Raw genomic sequence first — 26,293 nt, forward strand, 5'->3', positions numbered from 1 at the left:
TCGTCACTGAGCCACGGAAGAAACAGGAAGAAAAGATTCGCCTCGGACGTCAGAATATAGGAAGGATAGAAGCAAGAACACCCCCCCCCCCCCCCCCCCGACATCCCACTTACCGAACACAACACGGCGGAGGCCGAGGTTACACAGCAAGCCGCTGGAAGAAAAAGGGGCCAGCTTCTGGATCTTCACAAAAGGTAAGAAAATACATATACATAATCACAACACACATAAAAAACACACACGTATACACACATAATACACAAACATAATAACAAAAAACAGTATAAACAAGGGAGAACCCCTTTAACTAGTTAGAGAAGGTTATCCAAGTTTTGGTAAATAATCAGCAAAACAGCAAGAAATTACTTTACTTAACTTGTGAGTTGTAACATGACCAAATTCACTTTGGGTAGCTGTGATGCCGGCATGCAACACTGTGATTTAACACTGCACGGTATGTGGTGCGGTTCTCAAACTGTGTCTGCAGACAAAATCACGACTACATGTGGTGGCCACTGTCCAAATCATTTTGGTTTAAAGGAAAACTGTAGCGGTATATAACTTATCCCCTATCCAAAGGATAGGAGATAAGTTATAGACCAAGGGGGAGGGGGGGGGGGGGGGGTCCGACCGCTGGGACCCCCGGTGATGTGCCTGAGCGGCCTGTGTGTGCGGTTTACATAGGGCAAACACAGACGACATTTTACATAGGACGATTAAATAAAGGCAATAGGTCCATCAAGTTGATGGGCTTTTTTTTACAATTCTTAACCAGATTCATGGGGTTTTTCACAATTATTAAAATAAACAACTGTTACATCTGCAGTCAGCCATTTCACGGATATAATTCTCTTGTATAATCATGAAAAACGTGCTGCTAAATTCCTTAACAAATTTGTGTTGAGGATGTTTGGGACAAATGTAATGCTTGTATATGTGACATATAAACGTTGCATTTAAACATACATTTTGTGTCGCTATTTATACAATACATTTCAGATTTCTATGTAAGGCAGAACACAACATTATGGCTAAGTATGCAGCAGAAAAGATTGTTTGCAGGAAAACACTAAAAGAATGTATGCAATCTTGAAAGGACCGCTCTATGGTAAACATTTATATAATGATAACATAAGCAAACAATGTCATTGATGAAAACCCTAGAGCAGTGGTCTCCAACCTGCAGACCTCCAGATGTTGCAAAACTACAACTCCCAGCACGCCCGGACAGCCAACGGCTGTCCGGGCATGCTGGGAGTTGTAGTTTTGCATCATCTGGAGGTCCGCAGGTTGGAGACCACTGCCCTAGAGTGTCGTGCAGTGGCTGTAGTCTTTTAATACACAAAATATCATATTCCTTGAAAGAGGAAGAAGTAAAGGGCCCTTTTACATAGGCTGTCGGCAGACAATGAGGGCCGGTCACTCCGGGGCTCATTTCTTGAGTCTCTGCTGGATCTGGTGTGCGGGCCCTTAGATTCATTACACAGGGTGATGTGCGACCAGAAGTGTAAGGCTGGGTTCACACTGTGGAATCTGTGGGCAGAATTTCTGCCTGAGATCGAGCCGGTGGCGCTAGGACCGAGCAAACTGCATTGCTGCCCCCATAGACTGCAATGCATTTCTGGGTGGATCTTTTGGGAGATCTGCTCAGAAATGCATTGCCATCTATGGGGACGGCAATGTAGTCCGTGCGGTCCTAGTGCCGCCAGCTCGATCTCCGGCAGAAATTCTGCCCAGAAATTCCACAGTGTGAACCTAGCCTTAAGAAGGAATGGGAAATAGAAAGGAAGGACTTATACTTTTCCTTCCTACTGGATCCACTTCTGACTTTGGCTCAAAAACTGCAGTGACAGTTTTCCAAAAAACACAACATAAAAAAAAAAAACTGTGTGGAATTGTAGCCTCAAAGGGTGGTCCCACATATCACCTTCACACAGAATATAAATTAAATGTATGATGATGGGGCTCTGACTGCTGGGGCCCCCCTGCTAGTCTTTATGGGGGGGAGGGGGTCTTTGGATGTCATGCAAGCGCTTTTCTGTTCCATTTGTCTATGGGGGCTGCCAGAGCTATCAGAGCACAATACTTGGCTATCTTTAGGAGTCCTGTATGCAGTGACCTGATCAGCAGTGTGCATGTGTGACCACCGCTTTATTCCAATGGGACGTTTAGGACCCTTGTACACTTATCCTATTAAATATAAGTATTATAGGTTTGCTAGGAGAATTTTTTTTTTTTTTTTACAGTTAAATGTGGCCAGGCGGGGTAAAAACAAAAATGTGTCCATACTCTTCAATCCCCTGCCATTCCGATGCAGATGCCTAACCCCATTGCAAAGCAGTTCTTTTGTCTACAGTGATCCCTCAACTTACAATGGCCTCAACATACAATAGTTTCAACATACAATGGTCTTTTCTGGACCATTGTAACTTGAAACCAGACTCAACATACAATGCTACAGTCCAGATCTGTGAAATGTGTCACAACTGGAGGAACTGACCAATCAGAATTGGCATTTTACTGGCAAATCACCTGTATGACTGAAGTACAAGCACTGAATGGCTGTCTGGTAGCGCCCCCTACAGTACAGGGAGGAACTACATGTTCCTTACTACTCCTTACCTGTGCCAGGGTTAGCTGCTCCTTTGGACACCAAGTAAGGGCGGCTCCATTTAGGACACTGTGTGTACTGTATAGGACCCTGAAGAAGCTCCTGTCCTCTACATAAACCATTGTTTCCCAACCAGGGTGCCTCCAGCTGTTGCAAAACTACAACTCCCAGCATGCCCGGAATTGTAGTTTTGCAACAGCTGGAGGCACCCTGGTTGGGAAACACTGACATAGACAGTGATTACAGCTTCCAGCAGATCTCTCTTACTTTTATATGTAAGGACTTGATTTAAAGATATTAGTTATCTACTTATTTTTTCTTTAATCCTCACGTTTTCCTATTTTCGGATGACATTTTGGTGGCTTCAGAACCAATTACCAGGTTTCCATAGAGTTATGGTCTCAACATACAATGGTTTCAACATACAATGGTCATCCTGGAACCAATTAATATTGTAACTTGAGGGACCACTGTATTTCTTGATGCAGAAAAGTGCCCACTTTGAATTGTGAAAAATATTTAGCGTTTGCATTGGCTCGCATACATTTTCCTTGGCCCATACTAAACACTGAAATTTATTTTATTTTAATTCTATATCTATTTCACTACGATCTACACGTCCGTTTCACTTCATCTGTAAGTTTCAATGTTGTCGTTTTTTATTAATGCCCTGTTCAGTATTGCAGGAAGCTGACATAGTAAATCAGTCAAGGAACAATAGGGCAGACGGACATTCTGTGTATGAGGAAGCACCCATATGCAAGATGTTGGAACCTGTTTATGTTTTTGCAAAGGGAAGTTGGGCTGCTTCCTACTGGATAGTTGGCAGAAAACTTGTGCTTTTTTTAGTCTACAGTATATTGTGTTGCTTTGGTAATTCAGTGTGACTCCGGTGAAAAACTTTTTTTTTTTTTAAACCAACTGGTGCCAGAAAGTTAAACAGATTTGTAAATTACTTCTATTAAAAAATCTTAATCCTTCCTGTACTTATTAGCTGCTGAATACGACAGTGAAAATTCTTTTCTGTTTGAAACACAGAGCTCTCTGCTGACATCATGAGCACAGTGCTCTCTGCTGACATCTCTGTCCATTTTTAGGAACTGTCCATGGTAAAAGGAAATCCCCATAGCAAACATATGCTGTTCTGGACAGTTCATAAAATGGACAGAGATGTCAGCAGAGAGCACTGTGCTCATGATGTCAGCAGAGAGCTCTGTGTTTCAAAAAGCAAAGAATTTCCGCTGCAGTATTCAGCAGCTAATAAGTACAGGAAGGATTAAGATTTTTTTTATGGAAGTAATTTACAAATCTGTTTAACTTTCTGGCACCAGTTGATTTAAAAAAAAAAAGTTTTTCACCTGAGTACCCCTTTAACTGTTGTGAAAATGTATTTCAGTGATTCTGTTCAGGGTCAAACCTTGTTTAGTTTTATTATTCCATTTCTGTCAGGTATATAACTATCCACCTTCATCCTCTCTTCCTTTTTTTGTAAATACAATTTTTTATGGATTAATACATGCGAGCAGATATAACAGAGACCATATAATAGTAAAAGACAATACATAGGACAATCAATGAAACCATGCATACAGTAAAAAAAAACATGCTGCCCACCTCAGACATTGAATGGCATATAAAGAAGCAGTAGAAGTGGGAGATTTTAATAAAACCACAAGTAATACATTTTCTGAGAGGGTAAAGAGAGAATAAGGGATCAGGTCATTAATGTGGAATAAGGCTGAAAACTTGGGAACATGAGCCCTAAGCCAATTCTGCACCTCTGGGGAATCTGAGTAAAGTAGCCTGGGAGTTTAGGAAGAGAGAAATGTTATCTACGATTATACACTACAGTGCTCAAGTCTTCCATTCGGTTAATAGAAGACCAGGGGTGTGGAAATTTTATAAAAAAAACTTCTTGTCAACAGGACTAAAACGGAGCAAAATCTACTTGTCCCTCATGACGATCAACTTGTCCGGCCATTTTTCACTTTCATGCTCTCGTTTTTTCCTCCTCGCCCTATAATAGCCATAACTACCTACTTTAATGATACCTTTTTTTTATTTTTCAATAACCTATTCTCCGAACCAAAATATATATATATATATATATATATATATATATATATATATAATTTAGGTGAAGTGAAATTGAAATAGTAATTAATTATTTTGCAGATTTGGTGGTTTTTCTTTTCTACGCCATTTACCTTGTGGTTGAGGTAACATGTTGTTTTGATACTTTAGGCCGGCTTGATTACAGCAATACCAGATTTCTATAGTTTACGTCATGTTTTACTAATTAAAAAAAAAGAGAACTTTTTTGATTTATTTTAATTGCCATTTTTTGACCCCTGTAGCTTTTTTCTTTTTCTTCCGCATACCAGGCTGTATGAGGCCTCATTTTTTGCGCCATAATCTGTTTTTTTGTATTGGTACCATTTTGGTATTGGTCTGACTTTTTTTTTTTTTTATCACTTATCACTTTTTTTATCACTTATTATAACAATTGCAATTCTGGGGTTTGGTATTTTTTGTTACATTTACGTCATTTAGCGTATGGGATACATAATGTTTTATATTTTGATAGTTTGTACAATTAGGCACGAAGCGATACCAAATATGTTTATTTTTATTATGTTTGTATGTTTTTATATAGGAAAAGGGGGTGATTTGAACTTTTAACATGAAAGGGGTTAATGTGTGTTTTAAACTTTTATTTATTTATTTTTTTACACTTTATTAGACTTTTAGGAGGAATCATTAGATTCCTCAGACAGATGAATAGAGTTCTATTGAACTCAATTGATTTGTGTGCTATGTGATCCATTGATAGAGCCTGGTCCAGCCAGGCTGTATCAATGATAGAGCCACGGACACCCGGAGGCAGAGGTAAGCCCTCCGGCTACCTCTATAGTGGATCGCCCCCCCCCCCCGCGACCCACCCCACTAGCCCACCAGGAAGCATTCACATGTCCCTTTAGACACCGCTGCCAGCTTTGACAGCGGCGATCGAAAGGGTTAATAGCCAGCCACGGCGATCGCCGCATGCTGGCTATTAGCGGTGGCCCTTGGCTACTGAGAACAGCCGGGGGCTGCAGAGTATGGAGCGGGCACGAGTCCGGACCCTGCTCCATAAGGACTGCTGAGCGCCGCATGCTAGTTATTAGCGGCGGTGTGAAACTTGCGCCCCGTGCAGACGTGTGTCCGCTCCTCCCCTCAGCTCTTCGAAGCTAGAGCTGTGTGGAGCGAAGGCGGAGGATGCAGGTCTGCACGGGGAGCAAGAAGGCAGAGCAGGGGAGATATGATGTGCACAGCTTCTCATCTCCCCTGCACTGCCTTCAGAGAACACAAGTTTTTACAGCCGGGGGCTGCAGAGTATGGATCGGGCACGAGTCGGGAGCCCGCTCCATACAGACTGCAGAGTGCCGCAGTGCTTGTCAGGTCCGGCCCTGCTTGGCCGGAAAAATTCACCTGCCAGGCACCCGGAACTGCATGTCCCGGGCGTCGGGCGATAGGAATTCCACATCCCTGAAGACATTCTAGGTATGTGCTGAAGGGGATATCCCTTGTGTCCTCTAGTGTCTCAATATGGTCGGCCAGCAGAAAAAAGTATCTAAAGAATCCTTTTTATTTATTTATTTTTGGAGAACTTCAGTGGGCTCAGTATCAGAAATAGTAAAGCTATTTCAGGAGAACGTGTTTAAGTGAAAGATAGGACAGCATTTGGAAAATCCTTGACTATCTGGACATTCCCACTAAGTATGAAAATGGGTGCCTCAATCCCTCTCGCACCATTGATCTGAGGCCATCAGAAATATTGACCTTAAAGGGGTACTCCGGTGCAAAACATCTTATCCCCTATAAAAAGGATAGGGGATAAGATGTTCGATAGCGGGGGGTCCGCTGTGATCTCTGGGCCAGCAGCAGCGTCGTCCGGAACAAGAGAGCGTGAAGCTCCCGTGTTTGTGACGCCAGACCATGCCCCCTCCAGTCATGTCTATGGGAGGGGGCATGATGGCTAGTACGTAGCTGTCACTCCTCCTCCCATAGACCTGAATGGAGGGGGCACGGTGGCTGTAGTCGCCAGTCATCCGTCACGGAGCGGGGTTAGCTCAGATGACCAGGGTGCCACGTCGGCGATCGCGGGGGTCCCGAGCTGTGGGATCCCCTTGATATAACAATCTTCTCCCCTATCAAGTTTTGCACCTGAGCACCCCTTTAAGACATCTAAGGTTCTATACCATCTCGTAAGGACTTATTTTCATAGGTTTGGCTCGATAGTGAGAATGAGTTTGAAAAAACTTAGACATCACAGCATGTAGCTGGTTACATTACTTTTCACTCTCTTTCAGGCTTTGCTTTATGCCGATATTTGGCTCCCCAACTTTTGCCTTTGGAATGTTTGCCACCTCCCTTTTCTGAGCACCGAGATCCCTTGAAATGACAATCTACCACTGCCTAGATTCATCTGGCTCAAAGCCCTTAGAAGACTTCTCTTCTCTTCTTCGTCCACCCCCAACCTGGTGACTAGCTCCTATATGAGTAGCTGAACATTACATACACTATCTTAAATCATTAGGCTCACTTCAGAGGACTTTATTGTTCTTTAAAGGGGTACTCTGGTGGAAAAACATTTTTTTTTTCAGCTCAACTGGTGCCAGAAAGTCAAACAGATTTGTAAATTACTTCTATAAAATAACTTAATCCTTCCAGTACTTATCAGCTGCTGAATGCTCCAGAGTAAGTTGAGTTTTTCTGTCTGACTGTCTGCTGAAATCTCTATCCATGCCGGGAACTCTCCAGAGTAAGAGAGGTTTGCTATGGGGATTTGCTCCTACTCTGGACAGCTCCTGACAAGGACAGAGGTGTCAGCAGAGAGCACTGGGGTAAGACTTAAAAGAACAACTTAAAGGGGTACTCCGCCCCTAGACATCCAAAGGATTAGGGATAAGATGGCTGATCGTGGGGGTCCCTGAGAACCACCGTGATCCCTCCTGTAGCACCCTGTGTCATCTGCTGCATGGAACACACATCTCTCTGTGCCTGAAGACGGGCGATATAGGGGCTTGAGAATCGTGATGTCATGCCCCCCCCCCATGAGGTCACGCCCCACCTCCTTAATGCAAGTCTATGAGATGGGGTGTGGTGACCGTCACGCCCAGTACCATAGACTTGTATTGAGGGGATGTGGCGTGACCTCACAAGGGGGCGGGGCTGTGACATCACAATCCTTCAGCCCCTGTATCGCCCATCGTCAGGCATGGAGTGAAGCTCGCTCCGTGCAGCAGATGACACAGGGTGCTGCAGGAGAGCTTGCCGGGGTACCCAACAGCGGGACACCACAATCAGACATCTTATCCCCTATCCTTTGGATAGGGGTTAAGATGTCTAGGGGTGGAGTACCCCTTCAACTTCCTCTGGAGCATACAGCAGCTGATAAGTGCTAGAATGATTAAGATTTTTTAATAGAGGTCATTTACAAATATGTTTAACTTTCTGCAATATCGAAATGAGTGTCATGAATAGACACAACTGCAGAAAATATATGTACTGTACGTTATTTTTGTTTCAAAATATTTTCTTATATTGTGACCACAGTCCTTTCTGTACATTAGTATAATTAGACGTTTAATGTATATTTCTCATGATGACAACTTAAAGGGAAACTGACAGCAGACGCCGCTATCTGATTACACCTGAAAGAGCGGCACCTGACCGCAGGCTCCCATGTCACTAGGACGTGAGAGTAAAGAAAATTGCATATTCATATCAGAAGTGGGGATATTGCGGCATATTGTGGAGGCAGGGAAGCACGACAAGCCAGCGTCCTGCCTTCATTGCGCACAGAAACGCTTTAGCAGTAGAACAATGTAGGGGCATAACTTTATAAACAACTGGACCGATGTAAATGACACCTTTTTCAATCCTGTTCACTGGGCACTATAGCCGAGTGTATTGGGTTTAGTGCGGGTGAACAGGCTGCCAGTTACACTTAAAAAAGGGAAGTGACAGCAGGTTAGAAGAATCTAGCTTGTGTATATGGGCCTATAGGGCATTCTTCACTTTTAAGCTGTTGTCAGTTTCCCTTTTTTGAAGGGGTTTGCCTACATATGGTTTATGCAAAGAAGTTATAGAAAAGGCATAAGACAGCGCAATCTTTACTATTTTCAGACATGTCAAAAGTTCTGATTGGTCGGGTGCTTGGTGTTCAGACCTCTGCCAATCAGAATGCCTCTTTCGCGTGTGGCTGCACAGTACAGGCTCCATAGACTTTCTATACAGTCTGTCCTGTGCTGTGACATGTGTGATGGGAAGAGAAGCATTTCTGCCTGTATGTATTGCACATGACTGCTGGTACCATGATATTTGCAGCGGGGATACAGGAGACATGGCAAGTGCATTTTTTTGATGCAAGATATTGGTGCAAGGCGATTCAACTAAGTATTGCTAGAATATCCAAGAAGAAGCACATAGTGCTTCTCACCTGATTATGAATGAAAAGTTTAACTTTATGAAATGACCCCTGCCTGTATTTTTTTTTTTTTTTTTTTTTCTCAAGGAAACCTGACCCTGTTTTTAGTGCTGCTACTGGGTGTAAATTGATGCAGTCGATATTGGTCTGGTTGCTAATATGTAAATTCCTTGTTCTGTGCAATCGAAGCGGCCCCCCTTCATTTACTGTAAGTAAAGCAGGGATGAGTATTTATAACTGACTGGAGCGGGAAAAGGCATTAGTCATACAGCAATAGCCACCTCTATTGTACATATTGGTGAGACTACTTGCTACTGAGAGTGCCTCCTCCCTGCCCTTGCCATCTCACAGCCCCCAGTAGATATTAGGAAGTTAAATGTTATACGTGCCTTCATAGGCCACCATGTTTCAGATGAGAAAATGGCAAGTAGAGTGGCAGCATTTATAGCGGGCAGCAGTAGGTATAAAGGAATCTGTTTTGGTCTAAGGAACATTTGCACAAGTCCCCGACACCGTGCAAATGTCTGGTATTGGTATTCATACCCATATTGTTATTGATACTAAGACATCACCAAAAGTTACAAAGTTGTATCCGTAATACAGTGGATGCCTCTATATGCTGCTTGGATCTTCCAAATTTTTGTCTTGTTTTTGAATAGTTGAGCACCACGGATCTAATTTTATTTCCCCTTCAGTGAATAGTGAATAGCTAAGCAAGACATGAGGGGAAATGTATCAAAATGGAGTAGTTGTCCATACTATCAAATTGCCTCTTTCACTTTTTAGAGGCCTTTTAAAAACAAAATAATCAATCTGATTGGTTACTATGGGCATCTGCACCACTTTTTCTCTGCACAGGTTTTAAAAATCTCCCCCATTGAATACAAAGCAAACAGACATCACTAGTACCTACTGGTAGATCGGCTCCAATCTTTTAATTAGTTCTTGGCTGGAAAATCAGAATAGTAGGGCCGTTTTCTGTGTTGGCCTTTGAATGAGGTCACATCCCTTCTTCCTGGCCCTTTTATTAAAGGGGTACTCTGCCTCTAGACATCTTAATGTTTATCCAAAGGATAAGGGAGAAGATGTATGATCGCGGGGACCCCTGCGATCTCAGCGGCGGCACCCCAGGAATAGAAAAACGGTCAATTTCTTCCTACAACAGCTCCACATCTGTCCTCAGGTTGTGTGTGGTATTACAGCTTGGCTCCATTCACTTTAATAGAACTAAACTACAATGCCACACATAACCTGAGGACAAGGGTGTTGCTGTTTTTGAAGAAATAAGCTCTTCCTTTTTATTTTATTTATTATTTCTGGATAACCTCTCTAACCATTGAGCCTCACAGCAAAACTTGGAATAGGATCCTACTCCACCATGACCTATTTTAGCAGCAAGTTTAGATCATAAAAAGTCTATGGGAAATATTTATCAAAACCTGTGTAGAGGAAAAGTTGATCAGTTTCCCATAACAACCAATCAGATTGCTTTTTTCATTTTTCAGAGAAAGAATCAATCTGTTTGCTGCGGGCAACTGCTCCACTTTTTCACTGCACAGGTTTTGATAAATTAAAGGGGTTATCCAGGAAAAAACTTTTTTATATATATCAACTGGCTCCAGAAAGTTAAAAAGATTTGTAAATTACTTCAATTAAAAAATCTTTATATATAAATCCTTTCAGAGCTTCTGAAGTTAGGGTTGTTCTTTTCTGTCTAAATCCTCCCTGATGACACGTGTCTCGGGAACCGCCCAGTTTAGAAGCAAATTCCCATAGCAAACCTCTTCTAAACTGGGCATTTCCCGAGACACGTGTCATCAGAGATTACTTAGACAGAAAAGAACAACCTAAACTTCAGAAGCTCATAAGTACTGAAAGGATTAAGATTTTTTAATAGAAGTAATTTACAAATCTGTTTAACTTTCTGGAGCCAGTTGATATATAAAAAAAAAAGTTTTTCCCTGGATAACCCCTTTAACCTCTATGATTTTATTTATATTATTTGAGGAAAACACAGTGGGGGGAGATTGCCCATAGCAGCCAATCAGATCACTTCTTTAATTCAGCAGAGGCCTTGTTAAAAATTAAAGAAGCAATCTGGTTGCTATGGGCAACTGGGTAACTTTTTCTCTGCACAGGTTTTGATATATCTCCCCCAGTGACCTCACAGAAGAGGATTAATTCCCCCAGCCAGATCCGGTCCCCATATAGCCAAAACCTAGTGTAAACCCAGCCTTATAGCTTTTGCTGTATTAAAAAAAACTGTGTGAATATTGAAAAGGGTCAAAATGAAAAAAAAAGAAAGAAAAACTGGGTGGGTGTGTGTGTGGGGGGGGGGGGGGGGGTCAGGGGGACAACATTTTTTGGCTGTAAATGTCTATTTTTTTTTTTTTTTTTAGGCTAAAAAACTGATATATGAGCATAGTCTTTGGGTAACCAGGGGTAAAAGAAAATACGCAGCAGCAAAATACGGCATGTGGGGATGTGCCCTATAGGTGCATTCTCTCACACACACATCGTGTTTGATGTTGCAGATTCGTACTTCCAGATCTGCATTTATTAAAATCCGCAGATTTTAAAAGGCAAATTCTCAACCAAACATTGGGTGCTTTTACACACACTGGATCTGCTGCAGATTTGAGCTGTAAAATCTGCAGTTGCGTATTCCACAACTGTGAATTTTCCAACTTTAACACTGCAGCAGGTCTGGTGTGTGTGAACGCAGCCAGTGTTTGGTTGGGGGCCCATAATCATGTGCTATAATCAATGTACCAGCTGAATTACTGTTTGAAGATAAAAGGTATATATGAATCATGATTCTGGAAATGTCATTGGTCTATTTTTGTCCTTCTTCTTGTTTTTCATAGTTTGGAAATCCCGTAATGATAGGGAAATTCATATGACCTCTAGTCAGTACAAGAAAACTAACAGTGGGGATCTGACAGGCAGCCAGTCTGTCCATTCCGAACACACAAGTGCTTGTTCTATAGATGATCAGTGACTGCACTCATCTAAACATGGTCTGCTATTACAAAGCGTACATGTATTAATGTGTAGGAATAACTCTGATCCTACACGAGATGAGAAGATTGTGTATATTACCAGGATTATAAAATATAAGAGGGTTTCTATGTTATGCATTTGTCATATCCACAGATATGTATGACATCTGCCGCATGCATCTATCACAAGTCTTTCATAATGAATGTGTTAAATAAAAGCAACGAACACCGTGTGAAAAGAGCCTTACCCATTCCAAATAATAATATTTCTGATCACAGGCTCTTTGTTTTGGATGAATTTTTTGTGTAACAATTTATCTTGCAGCATAGGATCTAGGATACACCAAAGCCAATGTGTTGCATGCAGCCCAAAGATAAATATTTTACCCTATTCATACCTGACAGATTTGGCTGTTAAAGGGGTACTTGGGTGGAAAACCTTCTTTATTTATTTATTTATTTTTATCAACTGGTGCAAGAAAGTTAAACAGATTTGTAAATTACTTCCATTAAAAATTCTTAATCATTCCAGTACTTATTTGCGCCTGTATACTACAGTGGAAATTCTTTTCTTTTTGGATTTATTTTCTGTCACGAGCACAGTGCTCTCTGCTGTCACCTCTGTCCATTTTAAGAATTGTCCAGAGCAGCATAGGTTTACTGTAGAGATTTTCTCCTGCTCTAGACAGTTCCTGACATGGACAGAGGTGTCAGCAGAGGGAACTGTGGTCATGACAGAAAAGAAATCCAAAAAGAAAAGAATTTCCTCTGTAGTATACAGCCACTAATAAATACTGGAAGAATTAAGATTTTTTTATAGAGGTAATTTACAAATCTGTTTAACTTTCTGACACCAGTTGATTTAAAAAAAATATAAAAAATAAGTTTTCCACCGGAGTACCCCTTTTAAGTTCATCAGTATTCTTTGTACTGATGTTGACTCATGTTCAGTTATTAGGCCTGTAAATCGAACATGATTTTTTTTAAAGTTTTTCTCCTAGCATCCTTTTAGAGTACCTATAATGATCTAAACTCTCCCTAATTCCCCCCCCCCCCCCCCCCAATCTGTCTTTGACTCTTACTGACCCTATCCCTATGTTTATTTTCATTCAAAACCCCCTCTTTCTACCTGATTTGTCTTCTTGGCTGCTCATTCAGCCGTCCTAGTGTGAGGGAGGAAGGGGGCGTGTCCCAGCATAAAGGCTATGAACACAGCAGCCTGCAGCTCTGAGAGATGTGCAGAGAGAAGAAAGATCGAAGCTCGGATAGTAAAATGAATGAGGGCATGCAGTAATGCAGAGTCAGGAGTCTTCCTTACTGTGCTATGAGCACAGTGCTGGCTCCTGCCTGTCTGATTGACAAGCAGGGAGCAGTGCTGAGCTTGTCTGTGTCCCGGCCACAGTCTGAGATTTAGAAGTCCAGCATGAGTCTGAAATCTATAAAAAGGGCTTGCGGCCAGGACTGGTAGGAAGACCCCTAGTGGTCATTTTTTCAAAGTGGAAAATTAAAGAGAAAGAAGCATTTTTTTCATAACTTGAAATTGCAAAGTTATTCTGCGTACATTAATCTATAATATATCAAAAGTTTTTTCGATGAAAGGTACCCTTTTAAGTTAGTGGTCTGAAACTGTGGCTCTCCAGATGTTGCTAAACTTTAACTCCCAGCATGCCCAGACAGCCGTTGGCTGTCCGGGCGTGCTGGGAGTTGAAGTTTTGCAACATCTGGAGGGCCACTGTTTGAGACCACTGGTTTAATTAGTAAAATGAGCTTCATTTGAAAGTTATATTGCACAGTTCATTATGCTAAAAAATAATCTCCTTTATCTACATATGGTAGGTTCTATTCAGTGTAGTCACTCATAGACTATATTGGCTGTGTGTTACAGCTATACTTGCTACATAATGCGCATTCACCAGTTTACAGCTGTGAATGAGAAATGTGGAAGTATCCCGACCGGTAGACAAATCTGCGTTACCACATAAGAAACAGGATGTGACTTCTCACAGGGCTGTGTCAATAAGTTTTGAAGGGGCCTAGTAACATACTAGTATTCATTGTTCTGGGATTATTGAGCTCTTTTCCTCAGGTACTTGGTGTATGGGGTTTACTTGGTAATCATATGAGCTCCTCAGTGCGGGACCGGATATATTTTATTTTGTTACTGGTATTATCAGAATTTATTTTCTGCAGCACCTCAAAAAAATAAAATAAATAAAAGACATGGACTTCGTTTCCCCAATCTGGTTATTACTTGATTGAAAGAAGGATCCCCCAGAAATGACCTCCCTACAAGATAAGTTTCCCAGAGCGCCTTGCTCCCTGTGGCTGGGGGCAGCTCTTGTGCTTCCTCTTGTTTCAAGTATCTGTTGTCTGTACTATGAGGTTCAGCAGCAGCTGTGGATTCTATTAGAACAGTGGTCTTCAACCTGCGGACCTCCAGATGTTGCAAAACTACAACTCCCAGCATGCCCGGACAGCCAACGGCTGTCCGGGCATGCTGGGAGTTGTAGTTTTGCAACATCTGGAGGTCCGCAGGTTGAAGACCACTGTATTAGAAGGATCAGTAGCATGTCCTTGGAAACTGTTTTCTGTACCTAAGAGGGACTTTTTTATTTTTTTTATTTTTTTATAGAAAGGGCATTTCTAGAACACCTTCAGGATATGTGCCCCAGTACATACATTGACTGTAGCCAAGACCCTCTTTATTCTCCAAAGGCCAAAATAGTGTCTCTTTGGCCTCCTTCAATGTACTATGCTTGAGTCTTTGGTTTCCTACAGTGGGCCACATTTCTTTTTCCATAGCCAGTTTGTACTCCAATAGTAACATAGTTTGTAAGGCTGAAAAAAGACATACAGTGTCATAAGAGTATTGCCCCCCCTTTCTTGATTTCTTTTTTTCTTCTTTTTTTTATTGCACATTTGTCACACTCAAATGTTTCAGATCAGAAAACAAATTTTTATATTACACAGAGATCATCCAACGAAACATACAATGCAAGTGGGGATTTAACCCCTTAAGGACCGGAGGTTTTTCCGTTTTTGCATTTTCGTTTTTTGCTCCTTGCCTTTAAAAAATCATAACTCTTTCAAATGTACACCTAAAAATCCATATGATGGCTTATTTTTTGCGCCACCAATTCTACTTTGTAATGACGTCAGTCATTTTGCCCAAAAATCTATGGTGAAGCGGGAAAAAAAATCATTGTGCGACAAACTTGAAAAAAAATGCTGTTTTGTAACTTTTGGGGGCTTCCGTTTCTACGTAGTACATTTTTCGGTAAAAATGACACCTGATATGTATTCTGTAGGTCCATACGATTAAAATGATACCCTACTTATATAGGTTTGATTTTGTCGGACTTCCGGAAAAAATCATAACTACATGCAGGAAAATTAATACGTTTAAAATTGTCATCTTCTGACCCCTATAACTTTTTAATTTTTCCGTGTATGGGGCGGTATGAGGGCTCATTTTTTGCGCCGTGATCTGAAGTTTTTAACAGTACCATTTTTGCATTGATAGGACTTATTGATCAATTTTTATTCATTTTTAAATGATATAAAAAGTGACCAAAAATGCACTATTTTGGACTTTGGAATTTTTTTGCGCGCACGCCATTGACCGAGCGGTTTAATTAATGATATATTTTTATAATTCGGACATTTCCGCACGCGGTGATACCACATATGTTTTTATTTTTATTTACATTGTGTTTTTTTTTTTTATTGGAAAAGGGGGGTGATTCAAACTTTTAATAGGGGAGGAGTTAAATGATCTTTATTCACTTTTTTTTTTCACTTTTTTTTTGCAGTGTTATAGCTCCCATAGGGACCTATAACACTGCACACACTGATCTTCTATGTTGATCACTGGTTTCTCATAAGAAACCAGTGATCAACGATTCTGCCGGATGACTGCTCATGCCTGGATCTCAGGCACTGAGCAGTCATTCGGCGATCGGACAGCGAGGAGGCAGGAAGGGGCCCTCCCGCTGTCCTGTCAGCTGTTCGGGATGCCGCGATTAGCCGCGGCTATCCCGAACAGCCCGACTGAGCTAGCCGGGAACTTTCACTTTCACTTTTAGCCGCGCGGCTCAGCTTTGAGCGCGCGGCTAAAGGGTTAATATCGCGCGGCGCTGCGCGCTATTAGAGGCGGGTCCCGGCTTCACTATGACGCCGGGCCCGCCATGATATGACGCGGGGTTACTGTGTAACCCCGCGTTATATCGGAAGAGCAGGGCCAAGGACGTACCGGTACGTCCTTGGTCCTTAAGGGGTTAAAGGGATATTCCAGGCAAAACCTTTTTTTTATATATATCAACTGGCTCCGGAAAGTTAAACAGATCTGTAAATTACTTCTATTAAAAAATCTTAATCCTTCCAATAGTTATTAGCTTCTGAAGTTTTCTGTCTAACTGCTCGATGATGATGTCACGTCCCGGGAGCTGTGCATGATGGGAGAATATCCCCATAGGAACTGCACAGCTCCCGGGACGTGGGTCATCAGAGAGCAGTTAGACAGAAAACAACTACTCAACTTCAGAAGCTAATAACTATTGGAAGGATTAAGATTTTTAATAGAAGTAATTTACAAATTTGTTAAACTTTCCGGAGCCAGTTGATATATAAAATAAAGTTTTGGCCTGGAATACCCCTTTAATTTACTATGGGGAAAAAGATATCTGAACCTTCATGATCCTGTGTGAAAAAGTAATTGCCCCTGCAGAAGTCAACACAGCTACAAGGAAACCCGTCCTCCATTGCCGCTGGAAAAATTCTTAGGTAAACCAGCGCTGTCGCTGGGTGGCCGCCTTCCGTAGAACAAAAGACAAACATCCATCAAATTCAACCCTATAGGGAAGCAAAAAACTAAAATAAGGCTGATCCCAATTGTCCTATACCGGGTTGGGGGTATCAGAATAAATCCCTAGATTAAGGTGACCCAGGTATGTACCTTTTTAATAACCCTCTGTTTCCTTTCACTGAGCCAGTTGCTTTTTCAAACACCATACACCCAAGCCCCTAGCATTCCTATCTAACGTACAAACCTTTTATGTGGTTTAATATCAATGTTTGGGAAAAACAAGGTATATGATATCCAGCAATTGGCCCCACTCAAGTCTGGAGCTCACCTCCTCATAAAAAGCTCATCAGGTTAGTCTGACAGAACTGATCCCTCATAAAGCCATGCTGATATGGCAACATACATATATTTTCATTGACATTCTCCTGTTTATCATGTTACTTAGGTAAGGAGATCTTTAGGAAAAACTTGTCCCTTATCCTGAGGATAGGGCATAAGTGTCAGACCGGGGGGGTTGTTCCTCTTTATCTCCTGTACAGGGCCCTGTCTCCCCCCCTGAATGGGACGTGTTGACCACCACCACCGCACTAAGCAATGACTGACACGCCCCCTCAATGCATCACTATGGGAGAGTCGTAACGCTGCACTCAGGAATCTCTGGCTCTCCCATAGGATAGGGATTATGTTTTAAATCAAATGGTGTCAGAAAGTTAAACAGATTTGTAAATTACTTCTATTAAAAAAATCTTAATCCTTCCAGTACTTATTAGCTGCTGAATGCTACAGAGAAAATTATTTTCTTTTTGGAACACAGAGCTGTTTGCTGACATCACCAGCACAGTTCTCTCTGCTGACATCTCTGTCCATTTTAGGAACTGAGCAGAGCAGCATAGGTTTGCTATGGGGATTTTCTCCTACTCTGGACAGTTCTTAAAATGGCCAAAGATGTCAGCAGAGAGCACTGTGCTCGTGATTCAGCAGAGAGCTCTGTGTTCCAAAAAGAAAATAATTTCCTCTGTAGTATTCAGCAGCTAATAAGTACTGGAAGGATTAAGATTATTTTAATAGAAGTAGTTTCCAAATCTGTTTAACTTTCTGTCACCAGTCGATTTAAAAAAATAAAAAGTTTTCCGCCCGAGTACCCCTTTAAACTGTACTTTTGTCTGGATTAGACTGGTGACATATTATGGAGAAATTACCCATGGCATTTAATCTGGTATTTAATTTTCCTCTCTAAATACAGTGGAGAAAAATATGTTTGTTCTATTTGCTTTTTCCTCACCACCATGTATAATTCCTCCCTGACTTCTTTTTATACAATTAAAGGGGTACTCTGGTGGAAAACAAATGTTTTCAAATCAACTGGTGCTAGAAAGTTAAACAAACAGGTTTGTAAATTACTTCTATTTAAAAATCCTAATCCTTCCGGTATTTATCAGCTGCTTCTTTTTTGTCTGACCATAGTGCTCTCTGCTGTCACTTCTGTCCATGTCAGGAACTGTCCAGAGTAGGAGAAAATCCCCATAGCAAACCTATACTGCTTCGGACAATTCCTAACATGGTCAGAGGTGTCAGCAGAGAGCCCTGGGGTCAGACTGGAAAGAACTAAACAACCTTCTCCGTAGTATACAGCAGCTACGTACTGGAAGGGGTTCTCCACTGGAGACCTTTTTTTTTTTTTTTTAATCAACTGGTGCCAAAAAGTTAAACAGATTTGTAAATTACTTCTATTGAAAAATCTTAATCCTTCCAGTACTTATCAGATGCTATTTGATAAACAGGAAGTTCTTTTTTAATTTCCTTTCTGCCTGACCACAGTGCTCTCTGCTGACTCCTCTGTCCTTTTTAGGAACTGTCCAGAGTAGGAGCAAATCCCCATAGCAAACCTATCCTGCTCTGGACAGTTCCTGGCATGGACAGAGGTGTCAGCAGAGAGCACTGTGGTCATACAGAAAAGAAATTCAAAAAGAAAAGAACTTCCTGTGGATCATACATCAGCTGATAAGTACTGGGAGGGTTAAGATTTTTTAATAGTAGTAATTTACTAATTATTTTAACTTTCTAGCACCAGTTGAATTGAAAATAGTTTTTTTTTTTACCTGAGTACCTCTTTAAAGAACATTTTAGGATTAGTTTTACTCTTTGGCAATAAGTATCCCTGTTATCATTTTATTTTATTTTATTTTTTGCAGCTTTTATCAGGTTCTGATATAAACTGCTCAAAAAAATGAAGGCAACACTTAAACAGCACAATGTAACTCCCAGTCAATCACACTTCTGTGAAATCACACTGTCCACTCAGGAAGCAACACTGATTGATTGACAATCAATTTCACATGCTGTTGTGCAAATGGAACAGACAACTGGTGGAAATTTTAGGCAATTCGCAAGACACCCCCCAATAAAGGAGTGGTTCTGCAGGTTGAGACCACAGACCACTTCTCAGTTCCTATGATTCCTGGCTGATGTTTTGGTCACTTTTGAATGTTGGCGATGCTTTCACTCTAGTGGTAGCATGATACAGAGTCTACAACCCACACAAGTGGCTCAGGTAGTGTAGCTCATCCAGGATGGCACATCAATGCGAGCTGTGGCAAGAAGGTTTGCTGTGTCTGTCAGCGTAGTGTCCAGAGCATGGAGACGGTACCAGGAGACAGGCCAGTACATCAGGAGACGTGGTGGAGGCCGTAGGAGGGCAACAAACCAGCAGCAGGACCACTACCTCTGCTTTTGTGCATGGAGGAGCAGGAGGAGCACTGTCAGAGCCCTGCAAAATTACCTCCAGCAGCCCACAAATGTGCATGTGTCCACTCAAACGGCCAGAAACAGACTCCATGAGGGTGGTATGAGGGCCCGATGTCTGCCGGTGGGGGTTGTGCTCACAGCACACAAAGATTGGCAAATTCGCCACTGGTGCCCTGTGCTCTTCACAGATGAAAGCAGGTTCACACTGAGCACATGTAACAGTCTGGAAATGCCGTGGAGAATGTTCTGCTGCCTGCAACATCCTCCAGCACGACCGGTTTGGCGGTGGGTCAGTAATGGTGTGGGGTGGCATTTCTTTTGGGGGCCGCACAGCCCTCCATGTGCTTGCAAGAGGTAGCCTGATTGCCATTAGGTACCGAGATGAGATCCTCAGACCCCTTGTGAGACCATATGCAGGTGTGGATGGCCCTGGGTTCCTCCTTATGCAAGAGGAAGGCATTGATGCTATGGACTGGCCCGCCCGTTCCCCAGACCTGAATCAGATTGAGCACATCTGGGACATCATGTCTCGCTCCATCCACCAACACCACGTTGCACCACAGACTGTCCAGGAGTTGGCGGATGCTTTAGTCCAGGTTTGGGAGGATATCCCTCAGGAGACCATCCGCCACCTCATCAGGAGCATGCCCAGGCGTTGTAGGGAGGTTATACGGGCACGTGGAGGCATCACACACTACTAAGCCTCATTTTGACTTGTTTTAAGAGCATTACATCAAAGTTGGATCAGCCTGTAGTGTGGTTTTCCACTTTGATTTTGAGTGTGACTCCATATCCAGACCTCCATGGGTTGATAAATTTGATTTTAATTGATAATTTTTGTGTGATTTTGTTGTCAGCACATTCAACTATGTAAAGACTAAAGTATTTCATACGATTAGTTCATTTATTCAAATCTAGGATTTGTTATCTTAGTGTTCCCTTTATTTTTTTGAGCAGTGTAGCTATATCCCTATAGCTTTTTAATGCTATTTCACAACCTTGCAAAATATTCAAGATTGGTTTTATTGAATTTGTTCAGATCCGTAAAATAAAGTTAGCATGTAAGTTTTACTATATAATCAACTCTGAAAAAGTTATAACCTCACAAAATTACACAATTCCAATGTTGGTTAAAAATTTTGCCCTACAAATAATTTTTCTTGCTGCGTAATACATGATAAAATAAAGGGTGTCTGAAAAATCTTGTCCCACAAAAAGCCCTAATACAACTTTGTGAGTATAAAAATAAAATATGGGTTTTAGAAGATGAGGGGGAAGAAAACATACCGGTAAGTCACAAATCCTAATTTGAGGGGTCAGGAGGGGTTTAATGCTACTACTTTTGTTTTCTGTATGTAGAATGATTACGGATAGGATAGAACCTCTCTCTGGATGGAAGGTCAGCAGGCAATTGAAATGTAACTGAAATAACATTTCTTTCCTGGATGGGTGAGTTTAGCAGCATTTCCTATAACTATCTATGCAAAGCTTTACTCTAGCTGTGTGCAGAGCAGTGCATGTCTACTAAACATGCAGCAGGATATCCTGACCATTACTTGCTTTTTTACTTCTTTACATTATTAAAGCTATGTACACAATGAAATCCCATGTGGCTCAGCTCGAATCTTAAATATAGGGTGCGGCTTGGGTTTTTAGCATCAGATTGTCACATTGTGCGCCAAACGACAGAAGGATAATTGCTACTGTGAGCAAAACACTGGTGAAATATAAAGAATTATGGGTTCCATATTGAAGCATAGATTAAAGAGATGGCAGATAACAGGGCACAGCTGCATGTTATGTCTTTCCTAATTTACTATAAATAAAATCATTTATTTTGTGTGTTTTGTAATACATATACAATGTTATTGAATGGAGTACATCATTAAAGGAGATCTCCTGCTACAATTTATAGGATAGGGGTTAAGTAGCTGATCGTGGGGGGTCCGACTGCTGGGGCCCCCAGCGATCACCAGGATGGTACTTGGCGCTCAGTGAGGAACTCCCATACAAATTAATGGAGTGCATGCTGGCTGCAGCACAAGCTCCATTTATTTGTATGGAACCACCAAAAAGACCAGAGTATAGCTCTAGGGCATCATCGGCGTTCCCATAGAAACGAATGGAGCGTGTGCTGTCTACCAGTAGACGACACGCTCCTCACTGAGAGTGCCGGGGTTCTGTCTTGGAGATCACGGGGTGCGCTAGTGGTTAGACCAACCCACCCCACGATCAGCTACTTATGTACTGTCCTGTGATTAGGGGATACGTAGTTTTTCACTGGAGTACTCCTTTAATTCTCTACTTAGGGTATTTGGGAAATCTAGGGTAAGTCCACACTTCTGATAACTACAGAATCCCAATGTTACATGCAGTTTTTGCTGCTGTGCATCTTGCAGATCTTTCATGTTGAGATCTTAGTGGTGAGAGCCTCACCAACAGGAGAATGAGTGGTGAAAAGCCGTGCTCCCTGCACATTTCCACACACCTACTTCTGAATTGTGAGGATTTCAACACTAAGACCCGCCTAGTCAAAATTTATGACAAGATCTTTACTTTTTTACCTGACCTCAGTCTTTTGTAGTTTAGCACTCACTTTCTTGAAGTTAAATAGTTTAGCTTCACATGTCCTTTATTTCTATTGGTGAAGTACCCAAGCTCCTGTGGTGTAATAGTTAGAGCCATGTTTATTTGGCTGGCAGCTATCTTATATAGGCAGTTTTAGCCTTGCATTTAGGCTGAAGATACATGGAGACTCTTGGTATCATGACTTTCCAATTTTAAACAACCCTTCCTTTATAAAGCAGTCCTGACATTGACTTTAAAACTGCATCAGTTGTGCTGTAAAGTCTCCATGTAGTTTTAGCCATAATAGTAGGATTCTTAATTTAATCAGAAGAATGATGCTTCATGTATTAGGTGTAATTGTTTCCAGTCTATTTGTTTTAACTTTGACGTACTAGTAATAATGAAAGCAAAGCACCATTTATTTATCTATTCTGCTTGGTTGCAGGGATAAATTTTGGTAGAAGTTGTAAGCCAAGAAATTGCTACAAGTAGACAGTAATTACTGTAATTAATGAGATAGGAAATGGGAACAGTAGACCACAAACTAGTGCAGTTTATTTCAAGAAATGGCAGACTGTTGTCTGGTGGTCCAGCAGTTTTTCAGCAGTATCTATATGTGTACAGTGATTATTTCAATGGATTTAAAGAGGTTGTCCGGCAGGAAAAAAGTGCAGGGTGGCAGACTGCCTTAATAGGAAAGTTGTATTCACCTCACTGATTCCTAGCCGCTGTCATTCCAATGGTGCCCTGGTTCCTGCTTATTTTCCACTTTGTTCCCATCTTGACCCACAGAAAATGTTTTCGTTTTGCCCGGAGGGTAAATTTCATCACTAAAGCTTTTACCTAAACAAGGGAGAGCTAAAATGTAATAATTTTATGTTTGAAATATAAAACATAAAAGAAGTTGGGGATGCCTTTTGTGGAAACTGAATGTATGTTTTTGGATAATATGCTCATATAAAGAGTTCAGAATGACCCAGACTATCAGAGCTTATTAATATAAGGATCAACAATGGAACATTGAAATGACAAAAATGTGTTGTACTGATCTTTACTGCAGAGTTCTCAGTTGCCTGTATAACTGAATCCTTATGGATGTCTTTCTCCTTATTGTTGTCAGTTTAGCCCAGTCATGCTGCTCTTTATTAAGATAAGTGCCTATGAGCCTTGGTTCATGATGAACTTACGCCCTTTCCTGACCTGTCTTTTTTCGTAACAATTCTGGAACATCTTTTCTTATAGCTGTGTTGTGATCTTTCTCTGTTATTTTTAGCAGAAACATATGACTAAATAGCCAATTCGGTGTTACCGGTTGGGCGTTTATCCTTACCTTGTCCTAAATTATCCAATCACAGCTAACCGTGCCAGGCATTGCCGGAACACAGCTCTTTTTTTTGTCAAGTTTCTACATTTCTAGAAGGAATAATGGAGGAAGAACACAACACAGCTATATTATAAGATGTTCCAAAATGGTTATTTCATGATGAATACCATAAGTATGTACAATATGCGCACTGGCGTATAACACGCACCCCAATTTAACTGGGAAGTTTAAGTAAAATAAATTGGACTAAATGCCACATAATCCCCCCCCCCCCCCAACTTTCATTTCCCTTGCACCTCAGTTTGGTCCCGTTCTGCCCAGTGCCACATCATTTCTCCCCTTTTATTCAGCCCCTGTGCCACATTTACCCCTCTCATAATTTCCCCCTGCCATAGACCACAAGGCATGCAGACAGGTACCCTATAGCTGCCATAGACCACTAGCCATACAGACATTACCCCTTTAGTGCCTCATTCCCCCACCAATCATTCCTCCTATGCCATTCTTCTCATGCCTCATCATTCCCAACCCCTGCCTCATCATTCCCCTTTTTTCTTAACTTTTTATTGTTTTTTTTATTTTCCTTACCTGGCTGCGCTTCGGCAGGCCAGGTCAGGTGGCGGGTCTTGCGGGCTGCGTGGTCAGGGAAGCAGATGAGTGACGTCCTCTGTGCGGTATCTGGCACGTCACTTTTCAGTTCCTGCAGCCACCGCTGGTCACTATTCTAAAGTGGCCACGGCCGAGCTGCTGAACTTAAGCAGCCGGCGCTGCAGCCACTCTGACCAGCGGCGGCTGCAGAAAATGAAAAGTGACGTCCCTGATCGCGCGCAGAGGACCCGGTGTAGTGAAGAAGAGGTAAGGAAAATAAAAAGCAGAGTGGGCAGAAGTCTGAGCCCGCAGGAGCCCCTGCTGGCCATGGCCGGGCTGCTGATCCTTAACAAACAGCCGACGCTGCTGCCACTTTATATCAGTGACCAGCACATTTGTCAGCGTATAGCACATATGCAGGCTTTTTGCCTTTAAATTTAAGTTTTAAAAGTGTGTGTTATATGCAGATAAATACGGTATGTATAGGAAGGAACGAACAGTCTGTATTAATAATAGCTAAAAATGCCCCAATTTTGGGGGGGATCTGATTAGTCCTAAACTGTGGGAAGGGCAAGTGGTACCAGACTTTCTTATTGGGGTATTGCAGCATGATAAAATTGTTCCTGTGTGTAAAAATATTAATAATGCCCACCTACATTGGTCTCCTATAGCTCTTGTTCCAGCGATTTTCAGTGCCCTGCTTGTTACCACTTGTTGCTTCTTTCAGCATGAAGCAGTGTTCACACAGCTGAAAATGTGTGTAATGTCCACCCAGAAAACACATTTAAATGTTAGGGCGGGTGCTAGGACCACTTGCAAATTGTGCCATGTCATAGTCAGCAATGCATTTCCGAGCGGAATCCGTTGAAAGAATAGGCAATTCTTTTTGCGGATGCCGGAATCATGATATCCCCGGCAGGAACATCTGCCACATGCACAGTGCAGCAGAATCCCATTGAAATCAACTGAATTTCTAAGCCAAGATATTCTTGCGGATTCTGTCGTATGAACATGGCTTAAGCCAGGATACCACTCCAGACAGTCGCTGAGACCTTCGCCATTTATTAGAGGGGTATCCCAGGATTTTTTTTTTATTTGACTATGCTACAGGGGCTGTAAAGTTAGTGTAGTTCATAATATAGTGTATGTACCTGTGTGTGACGGTTTTCTCACAATTCTTCAGTGATTTTCCCCCCACTATTTATTTTTATCAGCATACAAAATTAATGTTGTCTCATATTTTTCCCAGGTTGCAGTGCGGCCGAGACCTGACATCACTAGTCAGCTGATGAAAGGGAGCCTGTCTGCTTCAATGGGTGGAGGGATCAATCTGCAACTAATGCAACAGCTGTAGGCACCCTGATTGATTGGTTTGGTGGGCATTATCGGATTATTGGCAAGGTAATTGCCGATACCGTCCAAAATTTTGAATATCGGCCAAACCAATAATCGGTTGATCCCTAATTAACAGCACTTGTTAGAATCATATTGTACTTGGCAATAAGAAGCATTTGCATTAACTAACAGGACCGCTAATAGTGCAGACTTACCAAAGATGATGCTCTTTATTTCTGTTTATTAGTAAAAACAAGTTATTTGGACCTGCTTAAAAATGTCTGTTGTACAAATTATTTTAGTTATTAACAGTTTAGTTTTTTTTCCAGGATTACTATTTATAAAATTGTCTTAGTTGTGGTTTAGTGATATTACTAATTTGTTTCTGAATGTATTGTCAGTGGACATGCAGTCCCTAAGTACTGGGGAAGCAGTTCAGAATGTTCAGTGCTCAGAATTGTGCACATTGTAATTGTGAATATCAATGCCATAACTATAAAACCACCAGCCTAGTATTGTGTACATGTGCCTCCACAGCCCCATGCCCCACAAGCTGTATGACAGTGTGTGTTCTGACACTTTTCATAACAAGCTGTCGTTTTTAAGCATTTTGCATTATAGTAGCTATTCTTTGTGGTTGGATCAGATGGGCTAGCTGTTTCCTATTTGCATTAGTGATACTTGGGTACCAGTGACCCTGCTGCTGGTTCACTCGTTGTTCTTCCCCCAAACACAGTTAGGACATTTTATTTGCCCTTACGGTATGTTCATACTACGGATTTTAATGAATTTCCTAGTTTAATTCCGTCCCTACTATGAAGCAGAAATGGGACTGAATCAGCAC

At 41.7% G+C, this 26,293-nt stretch overlaps 1 protein-coding gene across 4 annotated transcripts in view; it reads left to right on the forward strand.

The window, feature by feature from the left end:
- ELMO1 (engulfment and cell motility 1) overlaps positions 1–26,293 on the forward strand; it is a 390,193-nt gene that overhangs the window by 17,289 nt on the left and 346,611 nt on the right. The window contains exon 2 of one of the 4 annotated variants that reach the window (XM_056520470.1): positions 20,994–21,083. The exons of the other annotated variants lie outside the window; for them this stretch is intronic. The gene's annotated coding sequence lies outside the window, so the exon portion shown is untranslated. The remainder of the gene's footprint in view (positions 1–20,993; positions 21,084–26,293) is intronic. 4 annotated transcript variants of the gene reach the window in all.

This window comes from Hyla sarda, chromosome 5 (genome assembly GCF_029499605.1).
Source record: "Hyla sarda isolate aHylSar1 chromosome 5, aHylSar1.hap1, whole genome shotgun sequence".
Taxonomy (NCBI): domain Eukaryota; kingdom Metazoa; phylum Chordata; class Amphibia; order Anura; family Hylidae; genus Hyla; species Hyla sarda.